The sequence below is a fragment of the Leptonychotes weddellii genome, chromosome 14, assembly GCF_054177405.1.
Source record: "Leptonychotes weddellii isolate Sample4059 chromosome 14, ASM5417740v2, whole genome shotgun sequence".
Taxonomy (NCBI): domain Eukaryota; kingdom Metazoa; phylum Chordata; class Mammalia; order Carnivora; family Phocidae; genus Leptonychotes; species Leptonychotes weddellii.
This window is the reverse complement of record NC_138382.1, coordinates 35795609-35812618: the sequence shown is the minus strand read 5'-3', so window position 1 is coordinate 35812618 and position 17010 is coordinate 35795609. Positions and strand designations below refer to the sequence as shown.

The following is a 17010-nucleotide window of genomic DNA, read 5'->3' as shown; positions in this document are numbered from 1 at the left end:
GGCAAGATTTGAACCCAAGGGTGGCCCCAAAGCCCAGCTCCCCCCGCTGTCCTGGGTGGCCGGCACAAAGGAGTTTGGTTCCCACTAAGCATGTCCTCCTCCCTGAGTTATAAATGAGTCACTCGCTCACTGAAAACCATAGAAATGGAATCACTGTAAGTGCACTGGTTCTTTTTTTCTCTATTAAAATTTACCCCATTTTAAAATTTTATGTGAGAATCTTGACCATCTCAGAGAACTGCCACACAATCATAAGAATAACTCATTTAAGAGTTCTTAAAGAAAGCTGTGTGGCCATTATTCCCATGGAGGGCTATAGTCAACGTCTCCTAGAACTGTGAATCAAAATCAGAACTGTAGAATTAACGTGGCTTTTTTCAGAGAAATAGTTCTTCAGAGAAGGTGATCGAAGCTCCTTCTTTTGGTCTCTAGAGGGCGATAAAATGTGAGCAATGGCTGAATCCCGGCATTCTGCCTACTTCCCAGGCATGTTCTAGTGTGCCTGGCTCATGGCCTGGTACATGAAAGGTTCAAGGAATGAATGAAAAAAACAATCATAACTTTTAGTAGAACAATTAAATTTAATCTTGCTTTGTCTTAACAAAAAGATGCATCAAATACAAAGTTTAAAATAAAAATGTGACAAAGGGAGAACCATTTACTATTTAGTATAGTATTTAGTATAATGTATCATTAAGTATTCATGCTCTATGTAAAATAGGACAATTTATCAGGGTTACAAAATCTTTTCAAATGCAGCAGAGTACAACAAAAAAAGATTCAGTTGATTACTTAAATTTCTCTACATACCCACATTTCATTTATATGACATAGAAATAAATCAAATATATGTATCTCAGAGGCAGTCTGTATTAGGTTTCCGTACAAGAGGATATTTTAGTTTTATAAGATTTAGATAGTGATTTTCCTCTGAAGAGCTCAAAGTGCTTTTTCCATAACATATACATAAAAAGTACCAAACACTTCCCAAAATGCCAAAAGCAACTCAGGTAAACAGTAGAACATGGAATATGAGAATAGTGGGAAAATAAGAACAGAAATGTTGATGTAAATGGATCTAAAAGTGTCAGTGCAGAGTAAATCAATCCTTTCCGTACACAGTATCTTTAAATGCCACTGTCATGTTGTCACCCCTGAGCTAGTAAACAGATATGCCAAGTCAGATCACTCCAGTTGGGTACATGGTGACACAGGGCAAAGGATGCTAATTCCAGGGATGGAATTCCTGGGTGGCCCATCTCCCACATTGAAGGAATCATGGTCTGCTGTGGAGGACATACCTGCTGACACGTGACATCTTTTTTAGAAATATGAGGGATATAAAATTAAAGATTGACCATCTCAGAGAATTGCCACACAATCATAAGAATTACTCATTTAAGATCTCTTAAAGAAAGCAGTGTGGCAGTTATCCCCATGGAGGGCTATAGTCAATGTCAGTCAATGTCTAGTCAAAGTGGTATTTGTTTATTTTCTGGGTCTGCCTTCACTTGGAGACATAAAAGTGTGACTAAATATTTAGTAGGCCATTTGAAAATTTGTAAGACAAGAGTCAGCCTCTGGAAGAAAGACTATCTGTGTAAAGATTCTGCTTCTCACACTGGAGTAGATATGAAAATTTTAACAGCGTGCCATTGACTCTGTAACTGGAGATGCACATAAATATGAAATTTTCTTAACCATATCCTTTATGATTCTTTAAGATAAAAGATGTATTACACATTATGGGAAACTGAATAGCCCTGGAATTTCAAGAATATCAATGGCTTCTATTGTATTTTGCATTTTCCGAAAGAATATATATGAATGATATGTATATTTTTCTTCATCGTCTCCCGAAAATATATCAAAGCTTTAATTTAATTTCTGTACTTCTGAAATAAATTACCTTGATAGATCTAATCTTGGCTGTATGAATACACACTGAATTTAGGGCACAGACTTGTGGCTTCTTATCTCTTTTAGCAACCTAAAAATAACAATTGGATGGAATTTCTCCCCAACTTTGATGAAAAGTGCAAGCACACATTTTCCATCATTATCACAGGAAGGGGAAGTAGGTCTGAGTACTGCTGAGGATGAAATAGCATTTGATGTGAACAGTATGAGCCTTTTCATTGAGAGACATTCAACCTGGCCCTGGAATCTGACATGTATGGGTGTAGCTACACACAACAGTGTGTCAGTGGGACAAACGTGGCACAAACACCACTGAATAATGTGGGGTGAGGGTGCTGATTACTTGGAGTGTAAGCAGAAAAACAGCAATCACTATGAGGCTTCAGAAAATCATTTCCATTAGAATCTGAAGAGATCAAAGACTCCGGACTTCTTTTCCAAGAGTTGAACCCTGGCAAAAGTACCATCCTACCCGCAAATATACTTCTTCCTTAGTTGTTGTGATCATCAACAACGAATGCTAAAAGCAAGGGGAACAGAGAACTAAACACCAAAGACAGGGAGAAATTCCCAGAAGGCGGATGACAAAGTCCTCAGGGCCCTCAGCTTGGCCTTTCTGCTCTGTCGTGAGCTCTGCAGAGATCAAGCAGGAGGCAGAGCATGGGGTCAGCTCCACCCTTGAAAGATGGGCATAGAATCACGCTGCCTGGGGGGGACAGCTGTGCAACTGGAGGCAAGTTATGTAATGTCTCAGCTTGAGTAGGTTTTTTCCCCTCACATATAAAATGGAGATATTATGACACATGGGGTTGTTTCAAGGTAATTGGCAAGTATACTCAATATGTTATTCATTGTCAAAATGAATACCTGTGTAGGTACAATATGTCAGCTCTAGAAGCACATGAAGGAAATCCCTGACATTTAAAATATGACCCATGAGACGGAGGTAGTAACTTTACAGTGAAGAAATCTGGCAAGTACTACCTCAGCCTAGTGATCAAAGTCAACATCATGATTAATGTCTTATCAATAGCAGGTACCTGTGACATGAGGTGAAGGGGAGGGCACGCCCCTCTGTAGTGTTCCTCCCACGAACCCTAACACCAGGCTAGCTATGATCACATCACCAGACAAACTGGAATTGCAGAAATTCCACAAAATACCTGACTCATACTCTTCAACACTGTCAAGGTCATGAAAAACAAGGAAAATCTGAGAATCTCTCTGAGCCAAAAGGATCCTAAGGATACATGATGCCTAAATATAATGTAGTATCTTGGATGGTATTAGGGGAAACCCTGTGAACCAGAATCATGTTTAGAATTTAATGAGTAATAATGGACTAATGGCAGTTCCTTATTTCTGACAAATGTACCATAGTCATATAAGATGTTAGCCACAGGGGAGTCTAGGTGTGGGGTATATATGGGAACTCTGTACTAACTTTACAAAGTTTTCAGGAATCTAAAATTATGTAAAAATAAAACATTTATTTAAAAATATGCATGGAAAATTTGGTGCTTGAGCTGTTGTGGCAACATAGTTGACACATTTCATAGAAGACTGGGAAGTGAGGCGATGGGACTGTCTGAGGACAAATCTAGTTCTCAATCATGCACAGGCAGACATTTTATAATTTGCTGTATTAAGATATTATTTATTTATCTGACAGAGAGAGAGAGAGCACAAGCAGGGGGAGCAGGAGAAAGAGAAGCAGGCTTCCTGCTGAGCAGGGAGCCCGATGCGGAACTCGATCCCGGGACCCTGGGATCATGACCTGAGCCAAAAGCAGATGCTTAACCAACTGAGCCACTCAGGCACCCCTAATTTGCTGTATTAAATGAGGAAGTGTACTGCTATATTCTTAAATGTTCCTAAAGCATGGTTAATTGATTGTCCCTCTAGCCACGTCTAGCTCAGTTAAATGTTAATCAAATGGGAACAACTGTCAGTCTCGGTGGGTGGAAACTGGATTTTGGAGCCAGGCAAAGGAGGATTCAAGTCTTGGCCTTGTAGTCCCACTAGTCACATTTAGGGTCACTCTGATTTTTGGTTTCTCTATTAAACGGGCTTACTTATGCCTGGGGAGTGTTAAACCACATACACGCAGTATCTAGGTCTTACAAATGCTCAAGAAATGTCAGTTTCCTCCCTTTCTACTTCTATTTTTAACTGCTACCATCGAACTACCTCTCCAACATCTCTGCCTGGATGTCTTCCAAGTATCTCAAATTTAACAGGTTTCAAACCACACTCCTGATTCATCTTACACCCCCTTCTCACGCTCCTTCTCCTGCCAACATGTTTTTCTCCCAGACTTCCCCAGTTCAGTAAATGGCATCGCCAGCCCACCAGACACCCAGTTGCTCATGCCAGAAATGTAGAAGTCATCCTTGTTTCCTTCCTTTCTCTCACTCTCGCCCTCCCCATCCATCCCTTCAGCAAGTCTTGTCCTCTCCACCTGTGAGATAGTTGTCAGGTCTGATCCACCTCTCTCCATCAGCCTTGCCACCAGCCTGTTCCAAGCCATTAGTGCCGTGAACGGGTCTTCTCACTTCTGCCCATCACAGTCAAGTACAGTTTTAAAAGCATTCACTGGGGCATGTCATTTCCATTCTTAACAGATTTCAAGGACTTCTCACAATTTTTAGAATAAAGTCAAATCCCCACAGCATGGCACACCACTCTTTTTTTTTTAAATGATTTTCTTTATTTATTGGAGAGAGAGAGAGAGAAATGGAGATACCAAGAGAGAGCAGGAGCAGGGAGGAGAGGGAGAAGCAGGCTTCCCACTGAGCAGGGAGCCCGATGCGGGGCTCGATCCCGGGACCCTGGGATCACGACCTGAGCCGAAGGCAGATGCTTAATCAACTGAGCCACCCAGGCGCCCCATGACACACCACTCTTCCTCTCAATGGCCATCCAGGGCCATACAGACTTTTCTCAGTTCCCTCTTTTGGGAATGCTATTTCCCTAGCATGTCCCATAACTGGCTACTTCCCAACCTTTAGGGATTGATGGCTTCTCTCTCTCATCATCCTTTCTCATAATATTTTCAAGGGCTGTTTTTCCTCTCTCATCATTCCTTATTCATTTTCTTCATAGCAGCTCACATTTTGCAATGCTTTCTCTCTTTGTTTGCTGTCTGTCTCACCTCACAATTTTGTTAGATTTCAGAGGGAAGAGAATAAGTCTTTTTGTTCATGAAACAAACCCAGTGTCTAGAAAACTCCCTGGCATATAGTGGGTACCCAATTTATTGAATGAATGAATCAGTAAATAAGGTATCTTTCAATTCTCTGGAAAAGCCCCATAAAAATGTAGACTCGTAGCATGATCCTAATTTTATTAAGTAAATCATATGATAAATACATAGAAATAAGACAAAATTCACCAAAATGTTTATGGCTATTACCTTTTACTAATGGAGGTAGAGGTTACTTTAATTTTTTCATATTTCTGTATTTTCCAATTTCTCTACCATGAATATTACCTTGATGCTACAGAAGAAATTTTATTTTATGCTAAAATACAGAACAGTGAATTCATGACAAAAAGAATAAGGTGCTCTCTAGGTAAGTAAACCTTTTTTGTGTGTGTATGCTGCCATCTAAGGAGGTTCTTGTTATTTTATTCTGTTAAAAATACATGGTTTCTACAGGCTGAAGTCATTGTTTTAATTTTAGCACCGACCAGCTCTGTGTTCGACAAACAGAAACCTCATAGAGTTTCCCTGGATGGGACACAGAGATGGCAATCATAATGCCTGCCCTACCTTTGTCTTTGGGGAACTATAAAATACCATAAAAATTTAGTTGTCATGATCCTCCTCAAGTCCCATCTGTATGCTACCAGAACCTTCCAGAAGAGATGCACATATTCTGTTTATAAAATATATTAATATATGGAAACACGAAAGCCGGTTTTCTCCGTAACCAGAGTGGCTGTTCTAACAGGTCCTACTGTACACTTGAGCAAGATGCTGTTTCTCTAAATAAAGATGACAAAAAATACTGGGATAATAGTGACACTGCTGTCATATAAATTCAGAAAGAAAAAGAGGCCTGGTGACTCAAACATTGTATTTGACAGGATGATTCAGAGTGGAAACAGAAGGAAGGTGAGTGAGTCAAACTCTAGAGGTCTGAGTATAAATATGTATTCCATCCAATTCACTCATTCAACCAACAAATATTTAGTGAGCTTCAACTATGCACTAGACACTTTCCTGGACCCTACATATACAGCAGTGGGGGGGGAAAAAAGGACAAACATAATACCTTTATGGAATGAACAAGATAACTGAATAAATGATAGAGAAGTGATAAATGGGGACATATAAAACAAGCAAAGGAGATGGAGAGTTGCAACCCAGAATAGGAAGTTGTGATTTAAATAGAGCCGTCAGAGAGGGCCAAAAAATCAAAAAGGCAACTTACCAAAGAGCATTTGAATTGGGCAAGGGGGCAACCTATGTGGATATCTGGGGAAAAGTAGTCCAAGTAGAGAGAACAGCAAGTTCAAAGGACCAGGCAGGCATATTTGGGGACTATTAAAGAAACCAGTGTGGCCAGAGCAGAGCGAGCTGGGGAAGAAGAGAAGAGAAAAAAGTCGGGAGGAAACAGGAGACTGGCTTCCATAGGGCCCTATAGCCACTGCTCCAACTTTGGGTTTTACTTTGAATGAAACGGAGAGCCGAGGGGTGACATGATCTGACTTGTGTTTTGACAATATCACTCTATTACACTCTGACTACTGTCTTGAGAACAAGCTCTAGGGGCAAAGGTGAGGATGGAGGCATGGAAAACCATTAGGAGACTATTGCCTCCTGGCCAGAAGTGCTATCGGCTTAGACCAGAGTGGTAGTAGTATGGGTAAAGGGGGCAAGATTTAGGATATATTTTGAAGGTAGAACCAAAAGAATTTGCTGTAGGCCTGGCCAAGATGTATCAAATATGACTTGAAGGTTTTTGGCTTGAGTAACTGGAAGGATAGAGTGGCCACAAATTGGCATGGGGAGAAGATCAGGAGATCCCTCATAGATATCCAAGTGGAGCTATCAGGTAAGCAGGTGGATACACCAGTTGGGAATTTAGGGGAGAGGTTCAGAGCAGAAGGAAATTTTACTAGTCTCACTGGATTAATCATATTTCAAGCCACAAGACTGACTGAGATCCCAAAGGCATGCAAGTAAATAAAGAAACAATCCAAGTTTTGAGCTCTGGATGTGAGAAGGAACAAGAAAAAAAAAAAGTTAGAACAGCCAGAGAAGTAGAAGGAAAGCCAAGAGAATGGTTATTCTGGAAGCTAAGTGCAAAAAGAATCTAGGGAGGATTATTGGTCAATAGGTCAAATGCTACTGCCAGGTCACAGAGTAGGCAACTGGCCATAGGGCTTAACAATATGAAAACCACTGGTAAGAGACCTTGACAAGGATAGTTTTAGTGGAATGGTGAGGGTGAAAGCCTAACTAAAATGAGATTAAGAGAGAAAGAGATGAGTGAAAATGGAAATAGTGATAGAGAACATGTCTGGAAGATTTGATATCAGAGAGTCCAGAGAAGTAGACAGTAGGAAGAGTGGGCAATGGTTATTTCTAAGTAGTTCTCCTGAAAGAAAAGCAGAAAAATGGCCTGGGGTTACAAAAAAGACATCAAGGAAGATAGAGCTGGTGCTGACAAGTCCAGTGTGAGAAAGCTTTGTCCAGTCTGGTGAGGAGGTACAAGAAAGGATGTGGTACCCTAACACAGAGTTAAACAAAATTGATAAATGGTGTGTGGTTGGAGAATAGGAAAATGTCCCAGAGGAAGAGTATTAGACATGAGTGTGTATTCCAGATTAGTGACTTTCATCAACATACAAAAATCAATTGATGTGATATACCACATTAACAGATAGAAGGATAAAAACCACACAATTATCCCAATAGATGCAGAAAAAGCACTTGACAAAATTCAACACCTCTTCATCATAAAGACTCTCAACAAACTAGGTATAGAAGGAAATTAGATTAGTAAATTTCAGCCTTTTAATTAGAATTTAATACAAACTATATTCCCAGCCACTTGCATGAGAATACATGTAATTTTAACATCTATTGCCTACAATTTATGACAAAAGGCTACATGAGTTCAGTAATCCTCTTATTTGAACTTGTGTTTTATGAACTAATCATAATACTGTTTGACAAAAAAGTATGCATATATGTTTGAAACATTCTGTATTATCTTTCCAGTCCGCAGATGACATCTGATATGCATATGGCTCTACTGATCCCTCTTAACAATAACTCCTCTCTAGATTGTAGGGAAGATGGATTTGATGGTACATCTCTCTTCAGTCTTGTTCATGTGTTCATATATTCATATTTACTGAGCACCTATATGTGCCAGGACACTATTCATCTCTGTTTTCCCCTTTGGATTCTATGTTCCTGTCAGGTGAGGGCACTTCCTCAAGTATGCCATGACCTCTCTGGCTTCCAGATCTTTCCTCACATTGTTCTTTGCCCCAAGGGGCCCTTTCTCCTCATTTCTCCCAGTCAGCTTCCAATTGTCATTCTGAACTCCATGGAGATATCACTATCTCTAGAAAGTTTCATTTAGGATGACAGTATTTCCCCTTCGCATGAAGAAAAATGCATGTGTAAACCAACAAGAGGCTCTGGTCTCCATCAGCTACTCCTTCGAAAGCCCTGGAGTTAGTTCTGGTCCTTCTATTCATATGTGCCCATTACCAACTTTTCTAGAGTTTGAGATCCAGACCATATTAAGTGTTAAGATCTGGAAGACATTACAAAGACAATGTGGAATACTGTAAGTGCTTTAGATGAATGTTAAGCAGATGGGAGGTCAAAAGGTACAGATTCCCAGTTACAAAATAAATAAGTCCTAGAGATATAATGTACAGCCTGGCAACTAGAATTAATAATACTGTACTGTATATTTGAAAGTTGTTAAGAGAGTCTTAGAAGTTCTCATCACAAGAAAAAAAAATTGTAACTGTGTGGTGATGGATAACCAGATTTATTGTGGTGATCATTTCACAATCTATACAAATAATGAATCATGTTATACACCTGGAACTAATATAATGTTGTATGTCAATTATATTTCAAGAAAAATAGATAGATAGATAGATAGATACATACATACATAAAGCAGATAAGGGATTAGAGAAGGCTTGGGGGGGAAACAGATTTGTCCTGGAAACTGACAATTTTTTTTGTGCTTTGATGTGAAATTAAATGAGATGATACATTTGAAACACTTTGCAAAGCACTGGCAACTAGTATGGATGTCATGAATGGCAGCTTTCTGATGATGATGCCAACCAGGACATACTGGCATGAGAGGCAGTGGTGAATTTAAATACCAAAAGGCCCTTTAGAAAGATCGAAGGAAGGATTGATAATCAAGGATGAATATAAAAAATAGACAGGATCTGTAAGCACAGAAGGATTGTTAAGATTTGCACACAAACGTGCTAAGAATACTAAGGGTAGTTTGTTAGGTTGAGACCAAGGAAGTAGCCTAGTAAGGAGGCAAACACTTGCTGTTTAAAGCCAATGATTGAATCTTAAGGGAAACAGAGAAATAAACAATGGAACTATTCAATCCCAACTCTACATCTATTTCCTGAGAGAGATATGAGAATAGAAAGAGTAGAATTTGCCTTTACACGAGAACACAGATTCAGGCAGGCTAAGAGGACTTGGCCTTTGCCTTGGTCAGGAGTGGTAGTGAGGGTTGGGGATAGGATTTTTTTTTTTTTAAATAAATGAGTTTCTAGTTGCACCATTTCCTTCAAGGCTCTATTTTTCTGGTCCTTTTATATCCATATGCCTATAGCCAACCTTTTTAGAGTTTGGAATCCAAGCCATACAGGTACCATCATCAGATCTTAAGGTCTGGAAGACTTTTCTCCCACTTCCACCAGCCAGCCAAAGCCAATATCCTCTCTCCAAGAAAGAAGGATTTGTTATATACTTCACTCATATTTTGAATAACTTCTGCATAGAAACATTATTACACAACCCATGGCTTTTAGGTGGAACAGGTCTATTGGATTTTATTTCATTTGTGCTATTGGTTAGTCATTTGCAAGCTGGACTAGAAGAGTTAACTCCTTGTACAGTGTTTCTATAGTAAAATGGAAAAATATGTTCTGAGTTCCAAAAAACTGACTTCATTATTCTTTCAGTGACTTAATTAATAAACATGCCTTGACACCCTTCTATAGGCCAGGCTCTGTGACTCAAAAATGAAGGAAGACACAGTATCCTCAAGAAATTACCAACCATACCTTTTACTGTCTCATTCTGAAACAATTATAATATATTATATGATATAATACATGCCATCTAAACATCCTGTGGGAATGGAGGAGATAGAGTGATCATTGTTGCCTGGGGTGTTAGGGAAGGTTTCAAAAGACACTTTCAAGCTAAGTTTTTAATAGGCAGCAGAGAAACCTAAAGAGCATTTTAGGCATACCATTGAGATGAGAACCCATTGAGAATTGGGTGTTTTATTCCTCTTAGACTCCTCCTGTATAAAGCCTGATACATAGTAGGTGTTCAGTAAATCATTGCTGAGTTAAAAAATGGATGAGAATGTAAAATACGTGATTTAGGATAGATATAAAATAGATGGAGGGTAGGGAAGATGAGGGAAAAATAGCTATTTGTGCTTTTAAGTTTGGGTACAGTTTTCTTAGGAAAAACTGGGTGGGTTAAGTCTGACTATGACTTCTAGGTACAGAGAATAACAGTGATGAAAACAAGAAAGCATGAACGGTGTGTGAGGAACAATGAGAAATCTAATGGGGCCAGAATTTAATGTATGCAAACAGGGATGCATTATTGTTTTCATGGCCTTAGGCACTTTTGCATTTGTGGACCCATTCCTCCATTAGAAACCTTATTAAAAATTATATTTTACAGCTGTGTTGGTATAAAGCTAAATATATTCAGTCTGAATTCATGATTATTATTACCATTATATTCATTTTTTCTTCTAATTTTATAATTCATTAAAATTATAATATTGTCATGAACCCCAAAGAGCATTTTGGGCCCTAGGTACTGTGCTATCATACCTGGTAGATAAGTTGGCCCTATGGATAAACCAAGCAGGAGGAGATAGGTCTGGAAAGACAGGTGAAGGCTGAATGAGGAGAGCCTCACAGGCTATGCTAAGGCAGGTGAAGATTAACGAGTAGGGCAAAGACATGGTTAGAATTCTTATAAGAAAGAACAGAAATAAAAATGTTCAGAAAGAGATGGGAGGCTCTTGAAACCAAAGACTAACCAGGATATGACAACCATCTAGGAAAGATGGAGAAGACCCTTAGCTGGTAGAAAGCATGAGGATGATGAACTGAAGCAGCTATAAGAACTGAAGCCAGACTGAATGGGGGGGGCGGGGTGGTGGCAGAAAAGAACTGTCATTTCCAACCTGGATGACCAGAAGAACAGCAAGGCCAGGAGAAGAAGGGCAGGAAGGGAAGTGGATTTGGTAGAGATGGGCTACGAGGGTGAAGGGTATGAATATCTTTTCACGATCAGAAACACTATGAAACATAAAGTTACCTCAAAGATTACAATTTCTGGACTAGAGGGTGCTATGCTAAGTGAAATAAGCCACACAGAGAAAGATAAATACCATATAATTTCATTTATTTGTGGAATCTAAAAAATATGAACAAACAAAACAGAAAGAGACTCATAAACACAGACAACAAATTGGTTGTAGCCACAGGGGAGTGGGGTGGGAGAATGGGCGAATAGGGGAAGGGGATTCAAAGGTACAAACTTCTAGTTATAAAATAAATGAGTCATGGGTATGCAACATGCAGCACAGGCAATAGAGACAATAATATTGTAACAACTTTGTATGGAGACAGGTGGTAGTTAGATTTATAGTGGCGATCACTTCCCAATGTATATAAGTGTCAAATCACTATGTTGTACCCCTGAAATTAAGATAATTTTGCATGTCAACTACAAAAAAAGAAAAGATGCTCTCTTTAATTCTCTGCTGCTACTTTGACCTCACTACCACTCTCTTTATAAAAGGCAGGTACAACTGAAGAAAACATTAGCTGTGTGCCTACCAAACACAAACCTTTATTCTCAAAACATAAATTTTACTATGAAATCAATACCCACCTATCTGGTGTAGCAAATAAGTATAGAGAGAAAAAGAAGATCAATCAGACATAAACATAACCAAAACATATGCCTTCAGTTCACAAATAGATATTTTAATATATACCTTAGGCGAGAATAAAGCAAGCTAAGTATCTAGGGATTTTAGCTAAACTGTGCAAAATAATAATTATTCCACAAATGATCATATTTAATTTTAACTGGCCAGGAGCCAAACTCATTTTTTTTCTTTTCTGCATTAATTATCCTTAGCATTATTAAAAATGTTTCTGAGCAAAGCAACATTTTTACTGAGTAAATACTATAGAAACTCAGTAATTAGAATAATTGAGGATCATCTGAAGGGGTCATAATTCAGCATTTTTTAATATTTTAGAAAAATATGATTTTATTGCTTTCAAATACAAAGAGTAATTCATACTGTGCTAACAAGGAATTGCCCAGTAGAAGGTTTTTTATCAAAGATACATCTAATGGATAAATATATACTTTTTGTAAACATTAAGCTTTAAAAAGGCTTACATTATTTATTTCCATTATGGAGATGCCTGTTAGGACAAAGTAAGTTTTTGCCTAGCATAAATGATATATAAATAATGACTCAGTGGGATCTTTACGAATGAGGTTTTACTTTATGCCTATGCCTTTCCAAACCACATTAACAATTTGAGCTATGAAATGTCTTTTGCTTTTCACACAGGTCTATAGCAATTTAGTGCCTCATTTTGGGGGAAGGCATTTATTAAACCACATTCAACACGTGGACCAGTGTGGAAGTAGGATTGGGGGCTGAGGAGTAGGGGTGGAGGAGATGGGACACAATAGGCTTTTCTGACATCAAAATTTCACGAAGTCCTGACGGGCAGGATGAATATATAAAATCTATAAAGAACTTATCAAACTCAACACCCAAAAAACAAGAAATCAGCCAAGAAATGGGCAGAAGACATGAACAGACATTTCTCCAAAGAAGACATACAAATGGCCAATAGACACATGAAAAAATGCTCAACATCACTCATCATCAGGGAAATACAAATCAAAATTACAATGAGATACTACCTCACACTGGTCAGAATGGCTAAAATGAACAACTCAGGAAACAACAGATGTCAGCGAGGATGCGGAGAAAGGGGAACCCTCTTACACTGTTGGTGGGAATGCAGATTGGTGCAGCCACTCTGGAAAACAATATGAAGGTTCTTTAAAAAGTTAAAAACAGAACTACCCGGGGTGCCTGGGTGGCTCAGTCGGTTAAGCGTCTGCCTTCGGCTCAGGTCATGGTCCCAGGGTCCTGGGATCGAGCCCCGCATCGGGCTCCCTGCTCGGCGGGGAGCCTGCTTCTCCCTCTCCCTCTGCTGCTCCCCCTGCTTGTGCTCTCTCTCTGTCAAATAAATAAATAAAATCTTTAAAAAAAATAAAATTAAATTAAAAAAATAAAAATAAAAAATAAAAACAGAACTACCCTATGACCCAGCAATTGCACTACTAGGGATTTATCCAAAGGATACAAAAATAGTGATTCGAAGGGGCACATGCACCCCAATGTTTATGGAAGCAATGTCCACCATAGCCAAAATATGGAAAGAGCCCAGATGTCCATCAACAGATGAATAGATAAAAAAAATGTGGGGTGTATACACACACACACACACACACACACACAAATCATGCAATGGAGTATTACTCGGCAATCAAAAAGAATGAAATCTTGCTATTGCAATGACATGGATGGAACTAGAGGGTATTATGCTAAGCAAAATAAGTCAGTCAAAGAAAAACAAATACCATATGATTTCACTTGTATGTGGAATTTAAGAAACAAAACATGAACATAGGGGAAGGGAAGGAAAAATAAAGTAAGATAAAAACAGAGGGAGGTAAACCATAAGAGACTCTTAACTACAGAAAACAAACTGAGTGTTGCTGGAGGGGAAGTGGGTGGGGGGATGGAGTAATTGGGTGATGGGCACTTGATGTAATGAGCACTAGGTGTTATATGCAACTGATGAATCACTAAATCCTACCCCTGAAACTAAATTTAATTTAAATTTAAAAAGCTAAGGGGAAAGCAAAAAAAAAGTCACAAATTGACTTGAATTTAATCCATGAATTTAATCTTTCTTCAGAGCCTATTGACTTTTAATTTAGCTTTACTTCTAACAAGCTTATTTATCAAATTTCTTACCCCAGGGCAGTTTAGAAGCAGCAAATGAGTAGTTCATAGGAACAGATTTATGTACTTTAAAAAGATCGGAAATGTAGAAAAAGCTTTATGCATGAAGATGTTCATAATGAGGTATTTGCAACAGTAAAATATTGGGGAAAATTCAACAGAAAAATACTGGAAAATAAATCACAGAACAGCAATATGACAGAATGCTGTACATTTATTAAAATAATTATATGGTAATAGTCTTATGTCCTATGTTATTAAATGAAAAAGTAGGATATAAGATTGTCAGTATAGTAAACTCTCAACTGTATCCAGGGTCCAACAGTAGAAATGTGATAATACATGCACTTTATACCCATTTATGGTGATAGTATTAAAATGAGAAAATCTATAAGCAAATGAGGAAATAATTAGAAGGATGGCCCCTTATGTCCTAGATAGCCTACTGTATGGGAAGATCTGAGAAGTTTATGTACACTACAAAGAAGAATGTAATGAAGCTCGAGAACTTGAATTAAATATAAAATATACTTTAAAGTCTGACAGCATGAGTCTGCTCCTGACTGAATTTTATTTATTTTTTGTCACTGATAAATTCTATTACAATAATAAACAATGCAGTTGTTTAACTGAGTCATTCTTACATCAGCATTGCTTTCTGGGAAGAACCATAGTTTCAGAAAGGGAGAAGCTCCATCTGCTCCATGCCCTTTGTCAACTGACAGGAGCTCTGAGGAATCTCTTCAGCCTGCTGGGTAAAGTGCTCTCTCTTCCCTTTTACTGGCGCATGAGGGCAATCTCAGATAGATGGGACACACACAGACAAAAAGGCAAGAGGGAATTGTTAGAGTTTGAGTAGTGATTATATCTGGGAGATGGGATTTCAAGTGCTACCTATTTTCTTCTTTTCAAAATATGTTACTTTTACAAGTAGAATAGAAGGCGATTTTAAACACATTCTAGGGGAAAAGTTGGTAAATGTTAGAGTCAGGAAGTGAGGTGTTCCTTTAGGTAGGTACAAGAAAGGAAGCTTGATGATTGAGAGGGAGACAAAAAAATAATATGAGCACCAAAAATCATAGAAATATGGGACAATGTAATATAGGGAAAGTAGCTTTATGTAAATATATCAACCTTGAGACTATCATTTATTCAACTGTCATTTACTGTGCACCTACTAAGTGTTGGGTGCCTCACTGTATTTGATTCAATACAATAACGGATATATATATTGGTAACCATGAGTCCATGTGCACAAAAAATCAAGTGGTGTTTAGCAATTCTATTTATGAGAGTAGAGGTTTCCCTTCCCAATAATTTGGTGGACATGATGCTCAGAGAAATCGTCCTAGTACAGCAAACCTGAAAATACTAGACAAATACAAGTGAAAAAAAAAGTTTTTTTCATTGTTTGGCTGACTGGCCTAAAAAAAAGAGAATTTCCCAGAAACCAAATACTTCAGAAAGCACAACTAAGAGGAATAAGTGAGGGCTAGGCTTGCGAGCTCCGCGGAGGAGCTGGAGGTTGGGCCGCAGTTACCTCCGCGTCAGCTCCCGGTCCCTGGCCCCTCAGCAGCATGGCGTGCAGGGCGACGTTGAAGCGGCCCATGGAGTTCGAGGTGGCTCTGCTGAGCCCTGGTTCCGGGAAGCGGCGGCGCTGCGCCCCTCTGCCCAGCCCCACTCTGGGCCTCAGGCCCCTGGACGCCAAGCCTCCACCGTTTCTCCAGTCGCAGACCCCACCGCCAAATCTGCAGCCCGCCCCGCCCGGCAGCAAGCGGCGCCTTCCAACACCAGAACAAATTTTTCTGAACATAAAACAAGAATATAGTCGTTATCAAAGGTGGAGACATTTAGAAGTTGTTCTTAATCAGAGTGAAGCTTGTACTTTGGAAAGTCAGCCTCATTCCTCAGCACTCACAGCACCTACTTCTCCAGGTTCCTCCTGGATAAAGAAGGACCAGCCCACCTTTACCCTCTGAGAAGTCGGAATAATATGTGAGCGTCTCTTAAAAGACTATGAAGATAAAATTCGGGAAGAGTATGAGCAAATCCTCGATACCAAACTAGCAGAATATGAATCTTTTGTGAAATTCACACATGATCAGATTATGCAACGATATGGGACAAGGCCAACAAGCTACGTATCCTGAAGCTTTCTTGCCTATTTGGTACCAGGTTTGACCTCAAGAGATGGCTGCTGTACACTTTTTGCAACTGGTTTGATATCACATTTCAGCACCAACTTTGCATCCTGAGAACACTTAAATGTTTCTGCAGGTCCATTTTATACAACTTGAAAGACCTTAAAACTTTCTGGTTGCCACAAGCATATTTTTCTTTTCTGCTCATCCAATAAACAGCTATGCCCTACTGTGATAGATTTTCCAAACAAAAATACCTGGAGCAGCAGTTTAGCAAAATATGCCCTCAGTGGCACTCAACAAATGGAGTTTCCCCAAGCAGAGTTCTATAAGAAATGAAATGGAACAAATAATCCTAAAATTTGTATGGAACCAGGAAAGACCCCGAATAACTAAAGGAATGTTGAAAAAGAAAAGCAAAGCTGGTGGCATCACAATTCCGGACTTCCAGCTCTATTACAAAGCTGTCATCATCAAGACAGTATGGTACTGGCACAAAAACAGGCACATAGATCAATGGAACAGAAGAGAGAGCCCAGAAATAGACCCTCAACTCTATGGTCAACTAATCTTTGACAAAGCAGGAAAGAATGTCCAATGGA

General features: G+C 39.0%; 1 protein-coding gene and 1 pseudogene across 1 annotated transcript in view; one reads left to right on the top strand and one right to left on the bottom strand.

Annotated features, from left to right (window-relative positions):
- The window catches only part of ADAMTSL1 (ADAMTS like 1), a 659580-nt gene that overhangs the window by 394639 nt on the left and 247931 nt on the right, over nucleotides 1-17010 (bottom strand). The window lies entirely within an intron of this gene.
- On the top strand, nucleotides 15047-16740 carry LOC145716932 (akirin-1 pseudogene; annotated as a pseudogene).